The 23,081-nt window shown below is 53.2% G+C and overlaps 1 protein-coding gene across 1 annotated transcript in view; it reads left to right on the top strand.

Moving 5' to 3' along the window:
• Positions 1-21,956: 21,956 nt before the first annotated feature.
• The window catches only part of LGMN (legumain), a 39,406-nt gene continuing 38,281 nt past the window's right edge, over positions 21,957-23,081 (top strand). The window contains exon 1 of the mRNA XM_002719593.5: positions 21,957-22,111. The gene's annotated coding sequence lies outside the window, so the exon portion shown is untranslated. The remainder of the gene's footprint in view (positions 22,112-23,081) is intronic.

Raw genomic sequence — 23,081 nt, 5'->3', positions numbered from 1 at the left:
TAAAAAAAAGATTATTTATTTGAAAGGCAGAGTTACAGAGAAAGAGAGGGAGAGACAGAGAGATGTTATCTATCTATGGGTTTTCTCCCCAAATGGCTGCAATGGCTGGGTCTGGGCCAGGCCAGAGCCAGGAGCCAGGAGCTTCTTCCAGGTCTTCTCTCATGTGAGTGCAGGGGCCCAAAGACTTGGGCCATCCTTTGCTGCTTTCCCAGGTGCACCATCAGGGAGCTGGATTGGAAGTGGAGCAGCTGAGATTTGAACCGGCACCCATGTGGGATGCTGGTGCTACAGACTGTGGCTTAACCCAGTACACCACAGTGCTGGCCCCTCCCACGAACTTTTTTTTAAGACTTATTTTATTTACAAGTCAGAATTAACAGAGAGGGGGGAGAGACAGATATTGAGAGAGAGAGAGAGAGAGAGATCCTCCATCTGCTGGTTCATTCCCCAAATGGCTGTAACAGCCAGAGCTTCATCCAGGTCTCCCACATGAGTGCAGCAGCCCCAGGACTTGGGCCATCCTTTGCTGCTTTCCCAGGCCTTTAGGAGAGAGCTGGATTGGAAGTGGAGCAGCCAGGGCTCGAACCAGCGCCCATATGAGATGCCGTTGCTGCAGAGGGCAGCTTGACTGTGCCACAGCACCGCCCCTCCCATAAACTTTTCGAAGTCTCCTTCTTTGTATGCGTGTGATAAGTGGCCTCACAAGCAAGATGAGTAGCCCGCCTCCTAGAGCACTGAGCAGAGTTTCCAGGCACTGGCCCCGATGACCCCAGGGAATCCTGCAGATGTACCAGGTCAATTCTGGTGCCCTCTGCTGAACCACTCCCAGAGGGGAATCCCTGGACCACTGGGCCCCTGAGGAAGTGCCCCGCCCCCAGCCACACCTCACCCCGTGACCCACGCAGGCAGCAGGGCTGGGGGAGGAGGCGTGCCATGCACCCTGCACACAGCGCAGACCTGGAACCAACAACCGGCAGGGTGGGGTCCCGCCTTCCCTCCTGGGGCCTCAGGAAGTGGTTTCTAGGGTGAGTGTGAGTGCTGTTTATGCCACAAAATTCTTTCTTTAAAGGAAATCTCATGTCTACACCACCCGTGTAGCGCTAAATCAGAGTCAAAGAGTAGAGGACGGGGCGGGGGTGGGGCAGATGGCACCCAGAGCCCTGACCGAGACCCTTCCGTGACCCGACATTAGTCTGGGTCTCCAGTCCTCACCCAGCCCATCTGTGCACTTCCTTGGAAAATCTAGTCTTAGCAAGAAAACCTCACTGTGGACATCAGAGCGGGTTCCTTGTCCTCAGCCACCCCCTGGGGGGCGTCTGACCACCCTGGCCCACCTTCAGCGAGAATCCTGTTGATTTGGCCAAATTCCCACCCCCCAGTGCCAACTGCTGATGTTTCCTCTTTGTAATTTTCCACCCACCAACCCCCACCCCACACCTTGGCCATAAACTCCCCTTGCCCCAGCGGACTCCAGAGTTGAATCCCATCTCTCTTCCCCACTGTAAAATCCCATCGTGTGGCTCCACCCCTACCTGAACAAAGTCTGCCTGGCGCTCCACGCGTCCTATTTCTTTAACACTCGCACCCAGCCATTCTCTGTCCCCCACCAGGCAGCTCCTGAGGTGGCTCAGAGGATCCCCTAGGAAGTCTTCGCACTGCGTACTGGGTGCCCCTTGAGTCCTGTCCAGCTGACGGCCTGGGGCCCGGGAAGCCAGGCAGCCCAGGTGCAGGCGAGGAACCTGCCCCTACCTTCTTTGTGACCTCAGCCTCTTGCCTCCTTTGCAGAGCTGTGTTCTCAGGTGCAGCAGGTAATGCGCACGGGAGGACGGGGGCTCTCCTGGGAGTCATGCAGAAACACCGTGGTCCAAACGGTTCAGAGCCTTCCGCATCTGTATTCACACATCAAATAACACAGCGTTCATGGCAGCCTCCTCCCTGCAGCTCACACGACCTGCAGGTTCTGGCCTAACTCTCTCTCTCTCTCGTGCTCTTAAGTTGGGTGTAACAGTTCTTCTCACGCACGCACGTGCACACGGTACTGGCATCCATCCTGGCCCTCGGGAACGTTGGCCTAGCTGCTCCCTCTGCAAGGAGCTCCCTTTAAACCTCTCTCCCCTCTCAACCTCCCCCTCCCCTCCCCCCACTTCCTCTGGTCCCTTCCCATCCTGCAGCTCTACAAAGCCTGGGGGGCCTGCCCTGGCCACTCTAAGCTATGCCCCCCAACCCTATTTTTCATTTATAATATTTAAAAGCTTCAGTTTCATCGCTGTACAATTAGGATTCCCTCAATTAGGGTTATGCAAATGTACCATTTGTGCTGTAAAAGCTGGACTAAATACCTATTTATTTATTTATTTATTTATTTATTTTGACAGGCAGAGTGGATAGTGAGAGAGAGAGACAGGGAGAAAGGTCTTCCTTTGCCGTTGGTTCACCCTCCAATAACCGCCGCGGCCGGCGCACTGCGCTGATCCGATGGCAGGAGCCAGGTACTTATCCTGGTCTCCCATGGGGTGCAGGGCCCAAGCACTTGGGCCATCCTCCACTGCACTCCCTGGCCACAGCAGAGGGCTGGCCTGGAAGAGGGGCAACCGGGACAGAATCCAGCGCCCCGACCGGGACTAGAACCTGGTGTGCCGGCGCCGCAAGGCAGAGGATTAGCCTACTGAGCTGAGGCGCTGGCCTAAATACCTCCTTATTTTCCTTTTCATATTCCAGTGTGTAGGCAGCCCATAAACAAGTCATAGACAAATCAAGGTTTTGGTCTTAGCTTGTGGAATTCCTGGGATGAAAAAGTCCCATACTCCCATGTTGAAGGAGAATGATCAAACAAGAGCACGCTGCTAAAATTAACTGTTATGACTGTGTTGCAGAAAGCCTGATAAGTTGCTTGCCTGTGTTGTTGACTTCTGTGTTGCCTTGAGCTGCAGCTGGTTATGTATAAAGTATCGCTGAGACGCTGGAATAAACGAGCCTTGATTAGCCTGTTGTCTTGGCTCCATTCTCTGCGCCCTTGTCCCTCTTTTCATTCCCACTCCCTCCTTCAGGTTCCGTTCGACTGGTGCAGCTGGCCCGCACACCAGTGGACAAAAACAACCTGCTGAACTTGGGACTGGCTAAAATGTCTGTTCCAACAGATAAATAATGCTTGCTTGGACATTCCAAACACCCTAAGAAAGCCAGCTACAGTTACAGGGTAATCTGGCCCCGGGGTCAGCACGACTGGAGGTGTAAGTTTGCTGTAATGAAACACGAAGGGGAACAGCAAGCAAGGTCTCCTGTTGTCCTCGCAAACCTCCCCCTGTTGTTTCTTTTTTAAAAATAGATTTATTTATTTATTTGAAAGAGTTACACAGAGAGAGGAGAGGCAGAGACAGAGAGACAGGTCTTCTATCCGATGGTTCACTCCCCAATTGGCCACAGCGCCCGGAGCTGCCCCAATCTGAAGCCAGGAGCCAGGAGTTTCCTCCGGGTCTCCCACGCAGGTGCAGGAGCCTAAGGACTTGGGCCATCTTCCACTGCTTTCCCAGGCCATAGCAGAGAGCTGGATCAGAAGTGGAGCAGCTGGGACTAGAACCGGCGCCCATATGGGATGCTGGTGCTTCAGGCTAGGGTGTTAACCTGCTGTGCCACAGCACCTGCCCTCCCCTCCCCGGTTGTTTTCATTGATCACAGGAGACAGGGACTGAGCTTTGGGTAGCACAGTGTGTGTGTGTGTGTGTGTGTGTGTGTGTATGTCTGTGTGTGTATCCATTGGTTTATGTATTGAATTCCCATCTCCCCTTTGTGCGGGCACAGACCATACCCCTCTGGGTTCTCCGTTGTGTACCTGGCCCTGCCCAGGGTCACGGCCACCTGTTTTAGGTGCTTATGTCATTGTATTCATTACCTGAATGCATGCAGCGCAACTTTGAGGACTGGAGGAAAGATTCCAGGTGGTGGGTAGAGACCTCAGGAAGAATCTGCTGCCTATGTGAGCGTCCAGCTCAGTGCCCGGCATGCAGCAGTCGCAGCATCTGGCACAGTGGTTAAGCTCCCGTTTCTGGGAGCGTGGGCTCGTGGCCCAGTTGTGTTTCCAGTTCTAGTTCCTACCTCCGTGCACCCTGACAGGCAGCAAGTGCTGGCTAAAGGACTTGGGTCTCTGCCACCCATGTGGGAGACCTGGATTGGAACCCAGGCTCCTGGCTTCAGCAGGGCTCAGCCCTGCTATTGCAGGCACTGGGGGAGTGAGCCAGCCAAGGGGAGATCTCTTTCTTTCCTATGTCTCTGTCTCTCTCTACTTTTCAAAAAGAGAGAGAGAGAGAGAGAGAGAGAGAAGGGTCGGTGTGATTTTATGTCCTTGAAGTTTTCCCCTGCCCGTCTTTCTGCTCATTCTTCTGCATCTAAACACCCCCTGGCGCCAGCTCCATCCAACAGCAATGCCTGGGCCTCGCCCTGGGCCTCGTTGGCCCCTTTTGTCAGCTCTGCCTGTCCCTCAAGGCCCATCACTCTTTTCCCCCCAAAACCCATCTCAAGCAGCTGCCCGTCTTGGCTTCCCCGGGACGTGGACAGTCTGTGTGGCTGGCATGCAAACATAATGAAACCTGGCGGAGGCCCAGCCCCAAAAGGAGTTGTGTGGCCAAAAGGAGGGAGCAAGGGGCAGGGCCTGTCCAGCCTCTCCCGTGATGAGCCAGGAGCCTAGAGAAGGAGTTGGGTTTCAGGAAGCAGGGTTGGGGAATGGGAGTCCCCTGAGTCGTGTGACAGGGCCCGCACTCAGGGGCACTGCATTCCCCATAAGCCACCGCCAGCCCTGATTAGGGGTCCATCATCTGAACACAAGCTGGGCAGCTCTGTGGGGCCTGTTCCTTCAAGGAGGAGGTGGCCGCGTGGATGCCTGCTCCGATCCCCATCTCCTGAGTGGCCTGTTCTCTCCCGAGGAGGGCACTGAGGCAGCCAAGCAGAGCCCTCGGTGCCCTGCTTTACCCATCCAGAGCTATGCCCCCAACAGGTGCCCTCTGCTCCAAGCGGACGAGGATGGGGCTTCTCTCCTGGAGTGCAGCGAGGACGGGTGGGTTGTGAGATCACAGGAAGTGCCCAGTGCAAGGTGCACCAGGCCCTGGGGTGCAGTGAGCTCCGTATGCAGACACCACGGAAAGACAGGTGATGCCACCGTCTCTTCCAGCGGGTGCGGGAGGCACCGCACCGCTGTCGCTCCTGCCCCAGGGCCCTGGGCACTGTGTCCCCTCTGCCTCTGCCGCTCAGAGAGCTTGTGCCCTCCTTCACTGAGGCTCCGTCTCCTGCTGCGTTATTCACCGCTGCCTGCTTCTGCTGGCTTCCGCACAGCACTCACCACCCGCTACGCGGTTACAGATTTGTTCATTTCTGTGCCAGCACCGACAGGTGAGCTCCAGGAAGGCAGGAACTTTGACTTTCACGTGCGTGTCCACACTAAAAAGTGCTCAGAGCTGTGCTTGGGGAATTTTTTTTGACAGGCAGAGTGGACAGTGAAAGAGAGAGAGACAGAGAGAAAGGTCTTCCTTTGCCGTTGGTTCACCCTCCAATGGCCGCCGCGGCCAGCGCACCGCGCTGATCCGATGGCAGGAGCCAGGAGCCAGGTGCTTCTCCTGGTCTCCCATGGGGTGCAGGGCCCAAGCACTTGGGCCATCCTCCACTGCACTCCCTGGCCACAGCAGAGGGCTGGCCTGGAAGAGGGGCAACCGGGACAGAATCCGGCGCCCCGACCCGGACTAGAACCTGGTGTGCCGGCACCGCAAGGCGGAGGATTAGCCTAGTGAGCCGCGGCGCCGGCTGGGGAATTTTTTTTTTTTAACTTAGATGAGTAATCTTAATCTGAAGGGAAACTAGGTCAGTTCCTGAAGTCAAATTATTTTACAGACATCACACTCCGACCTGTCCATTGCCACACGCGTGGCGCCAGGAAAGGCCCTGGGAGCGGGGAATCGGCCGTGGTCGCTCCTCATAGTGGAGGACCTGCGCCTTCCGGTTTTCTCCAGGACGGAGTTACTTGTTCTCCTTGAGAGTTAATAAGTATTTGAGGGAGATACTTTGGGGCTACATAAATCGCCTGTTTTTTTCTTCAGAGTTAATAAGTATCTTGGGGAGATACTTTGCAGCTCTGAGATTATCTTGTTTCTCATCCGAAGTTCACCTGCTGGGAACAGTTGAAGATGCTTCTGGCCTGGATTAATCATTGCTAGGATGGCTCAAAGGTGATTTTCTGATTCCATCACTTCTGTATTAGTTGGTGTTCTGCGGCGAGGAGTTGCTTCCTTTCTTCATTTGTTCCTGTCCTGCAGTCAGTATGGATTCCTGTTTTCTTGGACAGAATATAATCTGTTACCCCGACTTAGTCCGATGTCCCAGTGGTCTTAGAATCGGGCTTCTGTGACATGTCAAAAGACTTGGAGCATGTCTTTGCTTTCTCTCACGCTAATTTGTTTCCTTAGACTAGATAGAAGCAGTATTTTGAACCCAAGATCTGGGTCCTAGATACTCACTGTCAACACCTATGAAGCATGCTAGCCAAAAACTAAAACCTGTGTCTTACCACATCTTCAGAAAGGAACATATTAGCACTCTATGGAAATGTCATCAGCAAAGTTGAAAATGACTTGATTTTCTGGATAAATGAACTGATTTCCCCAACCCACAAATTATAAGGCAAAACAAACAAACAAAACAGTAACAAAGAAAAGGAGAAATATGTGGCCAGTGTTGTGGCACAGCAGGTTAGGGCACTGCTTGAGATGCCAGCATGCCACAGAGCACCAGTTTGAGTCTCAGTGCTCCTGGCTTCAGCCCAGGCCTAGCCATTGCAGCCATTTGGGAAGGACTCCTTGGATGGAAGATTCTCTCTCCCACTCTCTCTCTCTCACTCTCTCTCTCTCACTCTGCCTTTCAAATAAATTAAATAAATCTTTGAAAAAAAAAAAAAGAAAAGGAGAAATACAAAGACAGAGGAGGAGGAAGGGTAAGTTGTAGATTTCAATGTGTGACATTTACTTGGATAAGGAACCAAACAAGTCAAAAAATGTAAAAAAAAGAAACCATTGGGGGGAATTTGAGCAATGATTGGATTTTGATAATATTAAGGAGGTAGCGTTACTTCTTGTGACAATTGTATTGGACAGAGTCCAATACAAATGAGTCGCTTGGTGGTGGTGGAATTGTTCTGTATCTTGGTTGTTGTGGTTGTTATATGAATCTACATATGAGATCAAATTGCGTAAAACAGCACACACACAATCATGTGAATCAAACTGAGTAAAGTCTGCGGTCCAGTTAGTAGCATGGTACGACTGCCAGTTCCCTGGTTTGGATAAGTGCTCCAGTTACACAAGATGTTACCGCCGGACAGAGCGGGGTGAGGATACACTTCATCCCTTGGCACTACTTTGGCAACTTCCTGTGAGTCTGCAATTATTCAAAACAAAAACATGGGAAGTCTCCTTACCTTGTAGAGGTAGATGTGGACATTTCTGTGGGTGATATATCACCAGCTATCAAAACAGCCTGGTTCCACACTGCGGTAAGCATTTCTTTATTATCTTCTGGGGGTCAGGAGGCTGGCTGCCACCCTTTGCCTTCTGGTCCCCAGTGCTTCAGTCCTTCTGACCTGAAAACACACTCTTGTCCTCCCAGGGTCTTCAGAAATCTCATCCCAGTACAGTACAGTCTCAGCATTTCAATCCCATCAGGCTCATCCGAGACGGCTATTCTGGATCTGAGGGTCTGTGAAAGACCAATCTGCCCTGTCCCGACATGCGGTGCTGTAACAGACTTGGACAATTGGTCTAGATGCTTCTGTTTAAAAACGAGGGGCTGGACGGCATGCAGGAGGCCCTGCCCCATGCCGGTGGATTCTGAGATCCTGCAGGGCATGTGTTGGTAGTTCCTTGATTAGGGTTCAGGGCCAGAGAAGGCTCGCCGTGGTTCTTGATTGCATGCTCTTATTTTTTCTTTTCCACGAAAGACAGTCTCTCCTCACTCCTGGACAGTTTTCTTAGACTGCTTTCTGCCTACCCAGATCTCTTAATTCTGTACTTAATTCTGTACTATTTCTTTCAATCCCAACGGGTGGTATTTCTGCAATTTTCTTTGTAACTTGTGTGGTCGCCTATGAATCATATGGGAGTTAACTAGACAAATCAACACCCATGCATCTGTTTGTGATAAGCCCTGCCCTACTTGGGCTTCGCTTGCAAACGCCTAAGAACGATGCTGTTGGGGAGGGCATTGCTGCGTAGCATTGCCGCCTATGACACTGGCGTCTCGTGTGGGCGCTGGCTGGAATCCTGGCTGCTCCACTTCCCATCTAGCTCTCTGCTAATGTGCCTGGAGAAGCAGCAGAAGATGGCCCAAGCCCTTGGGCCCCTGCACCCAGTTTGGGAGACTTGAAAGAGACTCTTGGCTCCTGGCTTTGGCCTGGCCTAGCCCCAGCCCCAGCCATTGAGAGCATCTGGGGAGTGAACTAGCAGATGGAAGATTGCTCTCTCTCGAACTCTGCCTTTCAAGTAAATAAATAAATCTAAAAAACAAAACAAAAACAATGCTGTCAAGACTCTTAGAAGCCCTGTTGTTTGACCAGTGATCTAAGGTACTGTCTTCTGTTTTACTGGTGTGTTAAAAAGTTTTACAGTCCACCCTTGGCTCCCTTTTTAAACCCTTTTTCTATCTGTGATCGGATTCTTTCCTGGATGATGTTTCTTAATTTTGGCATTGTTTGGTATCTAGAGAGATTGAGAAAGTTCAAATCTGGCAAGACCTGGAAACTTTATGTTTTAGAGGGTTTTTCTCTTTCCCCTTGCATTTAAAAAAGGGATTATTAGGGCCGGCACTGTGGTATAGCGGGTAAAGCTGCTGCCTGCAGTGCTGGCATCCCATATGGGTACCAGTTCAAGTGCTGGCTGCTCTACTTCCGATGTAGCTCTCTGCTACGGCCCGGGAAAGCAGTAGAAGACAGGCCAGGTCCTTGATCCCTGCACCCACGTGGGAGACCTGGAAGAAGCTCCTGGCTCCTGGCTTCAGATCAGCGCAGCTCCGGCCGTTGTGGCCATCTGGGGAGTGAACCAGCAATGGAAGACCTCTCTCTCTCTCTCTCTCTCTCTCTGCCTCTTCCTCTCTGTACCTCTGCCTTTCAAATAAATATATAAATAAAACAATCTTTTTAAAAAGTGATTCTTTATTTGAAAGAGAGAGCATTTGCGTGAGAGCGAGCACACTCCCATCCACTGGTTCACTCCCCAAAGCCTGCAGTGCCTAGGGCTGGGCTAAGCTGAAGCTGGGAGATGGAAACTCAACCTAAGTGCCCTGCGTGGGTAGCGGGGGCCCAAGGACTTGGGGCATCGCTGCTGCCCCCAGGATCTGCCTCGGCGGATAGGTGAAGTCAGGAGCTGGAGTCGGGCGTCAGACCCGTGTACTCCAGTGCAGGATGTGGCGCCTGACTTGCTAGGCCAAACACTTGCCCCTGCTGTTGTAGTTTACACTTGGCAGCCAGAAAAGGCCAGGCGATACACTCAGACCTCTGCCTAAAAACTCCACCATCAGGCCTAGCATCTGTGCGGCTCTGGGTGCTTTCACAGGCCAAGAGGCTCCTTTCTTCCAGTTCCTGCTAATATCAGCATGATTTCCTTTTACACCTTCACTGTTTGCCTCCTTGACAGCCACTCAGCCACCTCTAACTGCCTCTTTGGGGCCAATAGGGCTTTCTTTTTTAAAGGTTTATTTATTTATTTGAAAGAGTTACACACAGAGAGAAAAAGAGGCAGAGAGAGAGAGAGAGAGAGAGAGAGAGAGGTCTTCCATCAGATAGTTCACTCTGCAATTGGCCAGAGCTGCACCAATCCAAAGCCAGGAGCCAGGAGCTTCTTCTAGGTCTCCCATATGGGTGCAGGGCCCCAAGGACTTGGGCCATCCTCCACTGCTTTCTCAAGCCACAGCAGAGAGCTGGGTTGGAAGAGGAGCAGCTGGGATTAGAACCTGCACCCACATGGGATGCCGGCACTGCAGACGGTGGCTTTACCCACTATACCACAGTGCTGGCCCCAGTAAGGCTTTCATAACAACATCCAAGTCCTTCCTAAGAGCACATGGCATAAAGTTATGATCTGAACACCTGGAGGTGAGTATATGGTGCTTGTTATCCTGTAGTCTTATGCTTGAAATATTCACAATAGCAAAATGAATTATTTTTATAAGATTTACTTATTTGAAAGGCAGTGTTATAGAGAGACAGAGGCAGAGAGAGAAAGAGAGAGGTCTTCCATCTGTTGGTTCACTCCCCAGATGGCTGCAATGGCCAGAGCTGACCTGATCCGAAGCCTGGAGCCGGGAGCTTCTTCCTGGTCTCCCAGGAGGGTGCAGGGGCCCAAGGACTTGGGCCATCTTCTACTGCTTTCCCAGGCCATTAGCAGGAAGCTGGATCAGAAGAGGAGCAGTCAGGTCTCGAACTGGCGCCCATAGGGGATGCCAGCACTGCAAGCGGAGGCTTAACTCACTATGCCACAGGGCCAGCCTCTGTTTTTTGTTTTTTGTTTTTTAAAGAATTATTTGGGAAGCAGAGATAGAGACAGACTGCAAGAGAGACAGAGACAGTGAGAGACCGAGAGACGCAGAGAGATGTAGAGCTCCCATTGGCTGGTTTACTCCCCAGATGGCCACAGTGGCTGAGGATGAACCGGGGTGAAGTGGGGACTGCATCCAGCACTTGCACAAGGGAGCCATCAGCGGTGCCTCCCAGTGTCTGCACTAGCAGCCAGGAGCCGGAGATGCTCGTTAGAGCCAGGAACTCAACTGTGGGGCTCAAGGGTCTTAACCAGGACCCCAACCACTAGGCCAGATACCTGGCCCTCTGTTTTGAGTTTTATGCTTCAGTCCACAATCTCACTTTTAATCGAATGCTTGCTATAGAGAATAAAGAGGAACTCTGTTTTCATGTGAAACTATTTTTAATCTTGAAATCATGTTAGTGATTTGGCATGTATTTTGCTGACCATGACGTAAGTCTGTGCCTTTATGCAATCCAGCCATGACTGGGGAAGTCATAGGTTCTAAGATATCAGCCCAAAACCAGAGTGGTTTTTATCAATGTCTGTTCATGTTCAACCACTGATAGGAAATATGACAAGAGATAATATTGATAGTATTTCTTTTATTTGCTGAGTCTGTGTGTGTTAGAGGGAGGAAGTATAAATAAGAGAATCAAACAAGATGGTACCAGGAGCTTGGTTCAACAAGTAACTCTCAGGGTACGTCTGGGGGTCGCCTGGAGGTCAGTGCAGATTTAGCCCAGACTCTTAGGTTCTTTAAACCACACAGAAACTGCTGGGCTGGCTCGCTCTTTGCCTTCTCTTTGCTCTCTCCTCTTGGGCAGCAATCCGGGCCCTCCAGTGGGGTTTCCACGCTCACGCTCACGCCTTAGTCTCTCACTGCAAGCAGATCCTGCTCTGATTCATGCACTTGAAGGCACAGCAGCAGCAGACAGCTCCTCTGTGGTTAGCGGCTGCACCATCTCAGCCACCGTGTTTTCCTCCAGGCCTCAATTTTTTTATTTGCCAAACCAGGGTCCCGGGTCATATCATCTTCAGAATTATTCCAGTTCAAAAATTCTACAGCCGAAAGTCAGAAAGTGACACCATTTACTCTTTTCTTTTCCTTGTTTGCTTTGCTATGCTTTGCTTTGTTTTTCTTTTCTTAGGCAGAAAGAGAGATAAAGATAGAGATCCCTCCCTCCCTCCCTCCCTCCCTCCCCCAGTTCAGCAGTGGCTGGGCCAGGGTTGAGCCAAGGCCAAGACCAAAGCCAGGAGTTGGGAACTCAATTCAGGTGAGTGAGTGGCAGGGACCCAACTACTAAGCCATCACCTGCTGCTTCCCAGGATCCACACCAACAGGAAACTGCCAGCCAGTACTCCCTTTGTTCTAGAAGTGTGGACAACTCACACGGTCCACACTCAGCCAGCACACGTGAGGTGCTTACACGGTCCACGCCTGGCCAGCACATGCGAGGTGCTTACATGGTCCACGCCCGGCCAGCACGCACGAGGTGCTTGCCGAGTTCTGAGGAGCTGACGAAAGCAGCACCAGACCCTCGTCCGCAGACTGAGCCGTGATTTCTGCACAAGACGTGGTAGAGGGAACCAGATGAGGATTTGGCGGAGCCCCTGTGTCCTGCTCAGCCGGGAGCCCGGCAGAGTGTTCCGCAGATCATCCTCCAGGGAGGGGACTGGACTTCCTGAATCCTTGACCTGAAGCTGTGGGGAACCTGGTAGTGAGAACCGTGAGAGTCCAGTGGGCTCGAGAGGAAGGAAGGAAACACCATTCCCTTTGAAAGGGTTAAGCAGATGTTTGCTTTTTCTCTGGGTCAAATATCTCTGTTATTTTCTTTTAAAAGATTTATTTATGGCCGGCACTGCAGCTCACTAGGCTAATCCTTCTCCTGCGGCGCCGGCACACCGGGTTCTAGTCCCGGTCGGGGCACCAGATTCTGTCCCGGTTGCCCCTCTTCCAGGCCAGCTCTCTGCTGTGGCCAGGGAGTGCAGTGGAGGATGGCCCAAGTGCTTGGGCCCTGCACCCCATGGGAGACCAGGAGAAGCACCTGGCTCCTGCCATCGGATCAGCGCGGTGCACCGGCCGCAGCGGCCATTGAGGAGTGAACCAATGGACAAAGGAAGATCTGTCTCTCTCTCTCACTGTTCACTCTGCCTTTATTTATTTATTTATTTGAAAGTCAGAGTTACACAGAGAGAGATGGAGAGCCAGAGAAGAGAGAGAGAGGTCTTCCATCCACTGATTCATTCCCCAATTTGCTGCAAGTGCCCAGAGCTGCACCCATCCGAAGCCAGGAGCCAGGAGCTTCTTCCGGGTCTTCCACTCAGGTTCCAGGGGCCCAAGGACCTAGGCCATCTTCTACTGCTTTCCCAGGCCATAGCAGAGAGCTGGATCAGAAGTGGAGCTGTGGCCGGCGCTGCGGCTCACTAGGCTAATCCTCCGCCTAGCGGCGCCGGCACACCGGGTTCTAGTCCCGGTCGGGGCGCCGGATTCTGTCCCGGTTGCCCCTCTTCCAGGCCAGCCCTCTGCTGTGGCCCGGGAGTGCAGTGGAGGATGGCCCAAGTGCTTGGGCCCTGCACCCCATGGGAGACCAGGAAAAGCACCTGGCTCCTGGCTCCTGCCATCGGATCAGCGTGGTGCGCTGGCCGCGGCAGCCATTGGAGGGTGAACCAACGGCAAAGGAAGACCTTTCTCTCTGTCTCTCTCTCTCACTGTCCACTCTGCCTGTCAAAAAATAAAAAATTAAAAAAAAAAAAAAGAAGAAGTGGAGCTGTTGGGACTAGAACCAGGGCCCATATGGGATACTGGTGCTGCAGGGGGCGGCTTTATCTGCTACGCCACAGCGCTGGCCCCTCTCTCTGCTATTTTTGTTGTAAGAGCAAATGGTGCAGTATCAGTACTGCTCCCATGCCAGGTATTGCTCTAAGCCCTGCTCAACACCAGGTAGCTTATTTAATCTTCATGACAGAATGTGAGGGAGGGATTGTTATGAGCCCATTTTACAGATGGGAAAGCTGAGGAACCAAAAAGGAAATCACTTACTCCAGATCACATACAGTCAGTAGCAGAGCTGGAATTTGAGTGCACACAGCTGACAGACTGTGCTCTTAATCCCAACCAATGATGCCTTCCTAAATGGCTCTGTAAGTGGTATTAAAGTGAAGGCGGAATTGCCCTATGACCCCCCAACACACAGAGATTGAAGCTTAGAGTTCTGGAGGACCTAACTTCAAAGGGGGTCTCACTGGCCCACAGTGAAGGTACTGGCAGGGCTGTGCTCCACTGGGGGCTCCGGGGAACCCGTGTCCCCGCCTTCCCAGCTCTCAGAGGCTCCTGACCCCTCCCCAGCAGTGGTCAGATGGTGTTTCTCTCGCTGCATCGCTCTGACACGTCCCTTTGTCCCACCTCTCCCCAGTAATGACTTCGCGAGGCCCACCCCGAAAATCCAAGATCATTTCTCCATCTGCAGACCCTTGCGCACATCCCTTTTGTGTGTAAGGCAGGGTAATTCACAAGGTTGAGGATCAGGATGTAAGTGTCTTTGAGGGGGGCATTATTCTGCCTATGATGCCAAGAAATTCCACTCATAGGTGTGCAGTCGTGTATTGCTTAAACGTGAGGGCATGAGCTGAGAAATGCATCATTAGGCCATGTTCATTGCTGTGCAGACTTCATGGAGTGTGTTAAAAAACTGTTAAATCGGTAGGCAATAGAACTGATGGGGCCACCATCGTATCTGCAGTCTGTCATTGACCAAAATGTCATTATGTGATGCTTGACTGTGTACCCAGTAGAACTGAAAGTATATGATCCACACACAAGCTTGCATGATCTACAGCAGCCAACAGGTGGAAACAGCCCAGTGTCCACTAACAGGTGAATGTTTAAATGAAATGTAGTGTAACTTACAGTGGCAGGTTTCTGAACCATAAGAAGGAAAACAGTAGTTGGGGGTTGGGACGGTGGTTAAGTCCCCACTTGGGACAACCACTCAAACCCATACCTGGTTTGAGTCCAGGCTCTCAGTTTCTGATCCAGCTTCCTGCTGATGTACACCCTGGGACACAGTGGGTGCTGGCTCAAGTACTTTGGTCCCTGGCACTCACTTGGGAAACCCAGATGGAGTTCAGGGCTCCTGACTTTGTCCTGGCCCAGCCCTGACAGTTACAAACATTTAGGGGATGAACCAGTGGACGGAAGATCTCTCTCTATCTATCTGCCTGCCTTTCAAGTAAATAAATAAATAAATAAAAATTTAGAAAATGCATCTAGCACTGATATATGCTATAAATGGAAGAACCTTGAAAACTTTATGCTAAATGGAAGAAACCAAACACAAATGGCCACATATTGCAGGATTCCATTCTATCACATGTCCATCAAAGGGGCTGTGGTGTAGTGGGCTAAGCCTCTCTCTGTGGATCCAGCATCTCATATGGGCGCTGGTTTGAGTCCAGCTGCACCTCTTCCAATCCTGCTCTCTGCTATGGCCACAGAATGCAGTAGAAGTGGCCCAAATGCCTGGGCCCCTGAACCCATGTGTGAGACCTGGAAGAAGTTCCTAGCTCCTGGCTTCCGATCGGCCCAGCTCAGGCTGTGGCGGCCGTTTGGGGGTGAACCAATGGAAGGAAGCCTTTCTCTCTTGTCTCTCCCTTTCTCTGTAACTCTACCTCTCAAATAAATATTTTTTAAAAGAAAAAGTTCATCAAAGGCAAATCTGTAGATATGGGAAGTAGGTCAGTCCTTGCCTGGGCTTGGTAAGGGGTCCAGGGAGTGACTGCAAATGAGCAAGAAGAATTTTGGGGGGTGCTGGGAATGTTGGAGAGTCAGATTGCACAACTCCACAAATCATTGAATTGTATACTTACAGTGAGTGAGTTGCATGGTATCATGGTGTCTACTTCCATAAAGCAGTTTTAAAAATGAAGAGGAGTGGGACCGGTGCCGTGGCTCAGGGTAATCCTTCGTCTGCAGCACTGGCATCCCATATGGGCACCGGTTCTAGTCCCGGCTGCTCCTCTTCCAGTCCAGCTCTCTGCTGTGGCCTGGGAGGGCAGTGGAGGATGGCCAAAGCACTTGGGCCCTGTACCCGCATGGGAGACCAGGAGGAAGCACCTGGCTCCTGGCTTCGGATCAGTGTATCTCTGGCTGTTGTGGCCATCTGGAGAGTGAAGCAATGGAAGGAAGACCTTTCTCTCTGTCTCTCCCTCTCACTGTCTGTAACTCTATCTGTCAAATAAATAAAATGTTAAAAAAAAAACCGAGGAGGAGTGAGCCAGGGCATAGGGCCTGTGTGGAAAGGAAGTCGCCAACCCTCTTCTCTTTGCAGCGCCTGCTTTTATTCTGAGATTCTTCCCTCCTGCTCTGTTTCCCCTCCAGCTGGTGTGTCTGTCTGTCCTTTCTGGAAATGATGCAATAGAAAATGGCCCTAGTCGTTGTTGTTCATCGTCCTGCTTTGGAAAGCAAAAAACAGTCCCCCTCTGCCAGTTCCTGGAAGTTTATGAAGACTGCTGGTCTGGGAAATCCAAGGCCCTTGTACTACGTATCAGAACAAGCTAAGGACGGACGTTCTGGTCAGGTGAACATGTTAAGAAGCCAGTTAACCTGGAACACAGGTTTCCTGTGGGAAACGCTCAGCTCAGTGGAGCTGAGCTAATCTGGGTGAAGAAGCTCACTCAGACCAGCTCACGCCGTCACATGACAGCCGGAGTCTGAAATGCAGCTGTCAGCTGCTGAGAAGTGCTTACTTTCCAAAGGAGAAATGTTTGCTCTCTGTGTCCTGAACTATGGGTGCTTCCCCCAAGGCTGGTGGAGCGCGACATGTGACTTGCCATCGCTGAGGCTGGACCCCAAGGCCGCAATCTCGATTTCACTCTCACTGCAGGGGTGCCGGTGCTGTGGCCTAGCGGGTACAGGCGCCGCCTGCAGCGCCAGCATCCCACCCAGATGGGCGCCAGTTTGAGTCCCGGCTGCTCCACTTCTGACCTGGCTCCCTGTTGAGCTTGTGGGAAACCACAGATGATGGCACAAGCGCCTGGGCCCCTGCCACCCAAGTGGGGGACCCGGATGGAGCTCCTGGCTCCTGGCTTCAGCCTGGCCCAGCCTTGGCTGTTGGGAATCATTTGGAGAATGATCCAGATCTCTGACTCTCAGTCTCTTCTGATGTCTGTGTTACTCTCTTTTCAAATAAAACAAGTCCTAAAAAGAGAAAATACTATACGTCTTAGCTCATCAGTACAGAGTTTTCTGTTTAAAAAAAAAAAACTTCTTGAGATATATCTAGTATACCATACGATTCACTCTTTTCAAGTGTATGATGCAGTTGTTTTTAGTACCAAAAAATGAAGCCTATTAAAAAAAAACCAACAAAGCTAAATAAACAGAATAGTTAGTGCAACCAAAAAACCAGCACTTTAGCATCATGCACAAGTTGTGACAGCCCCCGAGCTGGCCCCCAGCACTGCCTCTCGCCCGCCGTGGTGCTGGCTGCCAGGAGCTCACCCAGTACCTTTCTCAGGTGGGTGAGGAAGTGGTCCCCTGTGGGAGGTGGCTGGGAGGCTGTGCCCCACTCCGCCATCAGCTGCAGGTGGGTGTTTCCTGCTCAGCCTTCTTGCCTCTGGGCAGAGCGACCCGCAAGGCACCTGCCACGCTCCAGAGCCCCTGTGGGGTCAGGCTGAGGCCCAGCTCTTCCTGAGGGGCTTCTTCCTCTCCCTGTCCTTGTCCCTCACTCCCCTCTAGGGTTCTCCCGACAACAGGAACTCACACAGTGCTCACCTCTCAGGCCTTGACCTGCGGCAGCTCCTAGGGGCTGTGCTGCCTCCCTAGGTGCCCTGCTTTGCTTTGCAAAACATCATTTGGAAGTTCATCTTAGGACACTAACTCGCTGTCCTCAGCGCTGCCTAACACAAAGACCTTTACATTTTTTTCTCTATTCCTGCTAAAAATCTGAGACCCATCACGTGGCACCAGAGCCTGACTCCACAGAATCAAGTCTTTCCCTCCCAAGAGCCAATTTTTGCATTAAAAGAGTAACCTGGGGGAGGGGATGGGGAAGTAAAAGAACAAAGAGGTGGCCAGAGAGCAGTCTGAAAGCTGTGGGTTGGGTTTCCTTTGTGTGGGCCACAGATTTTGCAATAAGCCTTGTATTTATCAGCACACGCACACATGCACACACGCAAACACGCACACACGCAAACACGCACACACACACACACCTGCAGTTCACAGTGTCTCTCCTTTAGGAACCAATCATATTAAGACCAGTTCAGGGGGAGGGGCCCCTTGGTGTAGCAGTTAGGATGTCGCTTGGAACACCTGTGTCTCCTAGTAGTGGGCCTTAGCTTGAGGCCCAGGTCCACTTCCAATTCCAGTCTCGCTAATGTGCACTCTGGGAGGCAGCAGGTGGTGGTTCAAGTCCTTAGGTCCTGCTGCCCTTGTGCAAGATCTGGACTGAGTTCTGGGCTCCTGGTTCTGGCCTGGCTCAGCCGGGACTGTTGTGGGCAGCTGGGGAGTAGACCAGTGGGTGGAAGATCTCTGTCTGTCTCTGTTGCTGCCTTTAAACCAATTGACCAAGCAATCAATATAAAAAAAACAAACATAAGACCAGGCAGGAATTTCCATTTTGGTCCTCTTCAGAAACATATTCCAGTTCCAGCAGGTAATGAAAGACAAGGCTGACAGCATCCCTGCGGAAGGAAACCCCACCCAGCTCCCCTCCTGACCTCTGCTCTCCGAACTCACCCCTCTTACGAGCCCTGAGCCACTCATCTAATTTCTCTGAACCTGAGTTCTCTCACTCGTAAAATGGGAACAGTAATAGTCCCTACTTCATAGATTCGCTATGAAGATTAAATCATAAAGTCAGGGTGGGCGTTGTGGTATGGAAGGTTTAGCTTGGGACGCCTGCATCCTGAATTGGGGTGCCTGGGTTAGACCCCGCCTCTGCTTCCTGCTAGCACTCATCCTGCAGGGCAGAGATTATGGCTCAAACACTTGGATCCCTGCCACCTGCGTGGGAGACCCGGATGGAGCTCCTGGCTCCTGGCTTCAGCCTGGCCCAGCCCTGGCTGTTATGGGCGTTTGGGGAGTGGACCAGTAGTTCGATGATTTCTGTCTCTCCTTTTCTGCCTCTCAAATAAATAAGAAATAAACAGAAGCCTTTTAAAAAATCTGGCTAATGATAGTACCTGCTCCATAAGACTGCTTCTCACGGGGTTGTTGTGAGCGTGAAAAGAATGAATGTAAGCCAAGTCTTGTATCCATTAAGGAAGTAAAAAGAATTCAACCAAAACAAGGACAGATTATAAGCTCTGTCTTCTCATAAGGGAGATAAACATAGACTGTAGTGTCTGAAGTCAGGAAAACTAAAACCAGGGCTGGCGCTGTGGCACGGCGGGTTCGGCTGCATCTGCCGTGCCAGCAGGGAGCTGCGCTTTCCTCCCTCAGAACTTCTCACGCTATCGCTCGTCAAAAAGCTCCTGACAGATGGAATTTACAGATAGGTTGATTTCAGTGCAAAAACGTTTTGAAATCCACACATACTAGGGATCTTAAAAATTCCAGGAGGGGCCAGCATTGGGGTGAAGTAGGTTAAGCCACCTCCTGCGAGGCTGACAACCTGTATGGGTGCCGGTTCCAGTCCCAGCTGCTCCACTTCCCAACCAGCTCCCCGACAATGCACCTGGGAAAGCAGCGGAAGATGGCCCAAGGGCTCCAGCCCCTCCCTCCCATTTGGGAGACCCGGATGGAGTTCCTGGCTCCTGGCATCGGCTCCATCCTCAGCTGTTGTGCCCATCTGGGGAGTGAACCAGCGGATGGAAGATCTCTCTCTCTCTCTCTCCCTCCCTCTCTCTCTGTAACTCTGCCTTTCAAATTATTTACATTTCAGTGGCAAGCCAGGAAATTCACAAACAAGAGAAGAAAGCAAGGCACAGGCTAGAGTGAGAGAGGCTTCCGTGCTATCTTTGGCCCACGTGGCTCAGGACAGCCCCTGAGGAGGAGGGGTCAGCGGTGTGACTGCAGGAGGCAGGGCATTCCCAGACCCCCATCGCAGCAGGTGCGGGGCAGGTGGCAGGAAGTGAGGTCCTGGGGACAGGCAGCGATCAGGTGACGTTAGCAGGGAAGGATGTGGAACTGCTTTTGACCTGGAGATGCCGATGACGAATTCTGGAAACAGTGACGATGTTCACACAGCAGTGTGCGTGTAAGCCGTGCTGCTGAACTGCACTCTTCAAATGGCCAAAATGGTAACTGCTATGGTGTCTACTTTTACCGCAATAAAAACAATTAAAAAGGATGAAAATGAAGAATATGTAGTAGCTGATCAGAATGAAAAGGAAAGGACTTGGGGACATGAGGAAGCAGCATGCGTAAACCTCCAGGGGAAGGGAGGCCCACACACCTAAAAATCAGCTGGGGTGGGGGGGCTCCACTTTTTATCCGAGTGCTGGTTGCCTGGATGTGATCACTTTGTGAAAATGCATCAGCTGTACATTTATACTTCGTGCACTTTTTCAATCTATATTGTTCTTCCACTGAAATTTTTACCTTTTTAAAAAGGTCACCATCTTTGGCCATTTTTGTTGCTATAACGAAATACCTGAGACTGATGACTTACAAAGAACAGAGGCTAATGCGGCGGGCGTTGTGGTGCAGTGGGTTAAGCCACTGCTTGGGAGGCCTGTAGGGAGTGCCAGGGATTGAGTCCCCCTCTGCCTCCACTTCCGATTCACCTTCCTGCTAATGCACCTGGGAGGCACTGGGTGATGGTTCAAGTACTGAGTCCCTGCACCCACGTGGGAGACTCAGATGGAGTTCCTGCTTCTTGGTGTTGGCCTGGCCCAGGCTCGGCCCCAGCTGTTGTGGGCCTTTGAAGAGTGACCTAGTGGATGGAAGATCTCTCTCTCTCTCTCACACTCTGTGTGTGTGTGTGTGTGTGTGTGTGTAGCTCTACTTCTCAAATAAACAAAAACGAATACAGGAAACAGGTGTTTTGGGTTTGTGGCTCTGGAGGAGTTTGAGAAGTCCAACAGCGTGGCACCAGCATCCTCTCGGCTTCTGGTGAGGGCCTTGTGCTGGATCACAACCTGGCAAAGGGGAGGAGCTAAGAGAAAGCTGACAAGCCAAACTTGCTCTCCTGAGAACTAACTCATCCTCACCAGAGTGGCATTAGTCCCTTCAATAGGATGGAGCCCGCGTGACCCACGTGTCTCTTAGAGGCTCCCACACAGGAGCTGTGAGGGAAACACCCAAACCCTAGCAGTGACCTCACCGGTGGTGGGGTGGGGGACTGACTAGAGGGACCCTGAGGGCTCAGGCTAGTGCCTGGCACTTGTCAAGCGCCACAGTGCTGTCACCACGGGTGGCCCCATGCTCTGTCACTCTGTGACGTCACTTACTCAAATCTGGCGTGAGGCTCACCAACTCTGAGCGTGTGGGATGGTGGTAGCAAGAGTCTCAGCCACGATTCTTGTGAGAATTCGTCCAGGGTCATTGATGGGCGGCTCCAGAGGGAGGCTGCTGCCTTCTTGTCACCCGTGCCATTCCCCTCCCGCCCCTCCCCGGGCTGTTTGGCTGCCCGCACCTGTGCTTCCGTGGGCTCAGCACTTCCCACACCCTGCGCATGGGGGGGGGGGGGGCACCGACAGTTCCCAAGCTCACAGCATCCCACCTTGCTTTCCTCACTGGAATTCTCAAGGCCCAGCAGCCAGAGGATCCCGAGCCTGGGTTGGGGTATTTGTGCCACGCACTGTGTCCATAATGTTAACTCGCGGGCAGCCGGTGGATACAGCCCTGGGTCGTGCAGGACCGCACCACCCCCAAGGGCCAAGTGTGTGCAGCTCCCGGGGAGGTAATAACAGCAAACGCCCGAGAAGCGCCATTGCTTAGGAATTAGGAGCTCTGGCTTCTGGGGCCACACTGCCCAGGCACCAGCTCTGGCCACTGCACACGTGTGTGTCCTTGGGAAAGCTACCTTGAACCCCCTCCCTCCGTCGGTTGCTCTGCGTGTAAGGCCCGTGCGACAGCAAGCGTCTGCTCGCCCCAATCGCCTGGGCTCCTGGAAGATTCCTAACCCGGCCACAAGCAGACCCGCGAATCACAGCCACCTCTGGGGTGACACTGCGCTTCCCTTGGGTGGGCGCCCTGTGCAGGCGAGCTTGGAAACCAGTGGGAACCTGAGAACTTTTTGTGGACGCTTCCGGAATCTAGGCGCCTCCAGTACCCCCGAACCCGAGAACCCCGACCCCAGCTGGCCGCTCACACACACACAGTTCAGCCTTCGGGGGCTACAGGGCCCAGGAGGCCCTGCGCTGCACCCTGGGACTCGCAGTGTCCCCGGGGTCGCTCGAACGCGTCATCACCTCCCATTGGCTTCCGCGGAGGCCACGCCCCACAGCTCGACCAATCACCGAGGCGCAGTGGATGCTGGTGGAGTGGGAGCGGCGGCGCGCCGCCTCAATCACAGCGGGGCGGATGTCAGAGGCGGTGCGTCTGAGGCTGCGCGCGGCCCGCAGTTCCCACGGTCCTGCCGGCGCCCCTGACGCCGACTTCCAGAGCCCCGCCGCAGGTGACCGCGGGCCCGGGGCGGGGTGCTGGGCCGGGCTGCCGGGGCTCCCGGCTCAGGGCTGGGCTGTTCCTTCCCTCAGAGACTGACAGGTCCGCCGGGCGGCGGGTTTCGGGCTACGATGACCGCCCCCTCAGGGAAACCCTGCGATCGCAGCCCGACCTCCTCCGGTCGCGGGTGGTGGTGGCGGGCGGGGGCGGGCTGCCCGTCCTCGAGCATGCTGTGGCCGGGGAAACTGAGGCAGAGAGGACCCGGGATGTGCCGAGACCCCCCGGGCGGGCGGCGCTGTCCCGGCTGCCGATGGCTTCGCTGAGGAGGACGCCACACGTCCCAGGAAGCCAGGCACGGGCTGGTTCTCTGAGGCAGAGTTGAGCTGGCGGGAGTTGCGGGGCGGCCGGCGGCGGGGGCCTGCTCTGGGGGCTGGAGGTCGGAGCCGTGCGGGTGGCCGCCAGCGCCCAGGCTTGCCCTGCCCTTCGCCCCGGACTGCGTGGCCAGCGTCTGCGGAGCCTCGCTGCGCGCTCTGGGCAGGGGGAGATTCCGCCGCGGGTGGCAGTCTCCAGGACACGGTTCCAGTGTCCGAGGGGCTGGGGCGCGGGCGTGCACGGGGGCGGCATCCGACCCTGCCGTGGCGGAGAAGGGGGTGTCCCCGGCTGGGTTCCGAGGCTCCCGCGGGGAGCAGGGCCGGAGCTGTGCTGGAGACGTGGCGCGATGGGGGTGCCCGGAGTCGCGGACATTCGCTGTGGGTGGCCCCGAGGCCCAGAAAGCTGTGGTCCTGCATCTCAGAGGGTCCGTATCCTAGCCTGGGAGCGTGTTGGGGAGGGAGAGACCACGCTGTGAACGCGGGAGGGCAGTGCAGGAATCCCCGGGGGGATTTTGGAGGGGTTTTAAGGTGGTTGCAGGGACAAGGAAGAGGAGAAAAGATCCCGGCGCTGCTAAGGAAGTACGATAGCCAGACGCAGGGTGGCTCCTTCAA

This window comes from Oryctolagus cuniculus, chromosome 20 (assembly GCF_964237555.1).
Source record: "Oryctolagus cuniculus chromosome 20, mOryCun1.1, whole genome shotgun sequence".
Classification (NCBI taxonomy): Eukaryota; Metazoa; Chordata; class Mammalia; order Lagomorpha; family Leporidae; genus Oryctolagus; species Oryctolagus cuniculus.
The sequence above is the reverse complement of the archived record's forward strand: the minus strand, read 5'-3'. Positions and strand labels throughout refer to the sequence as shown.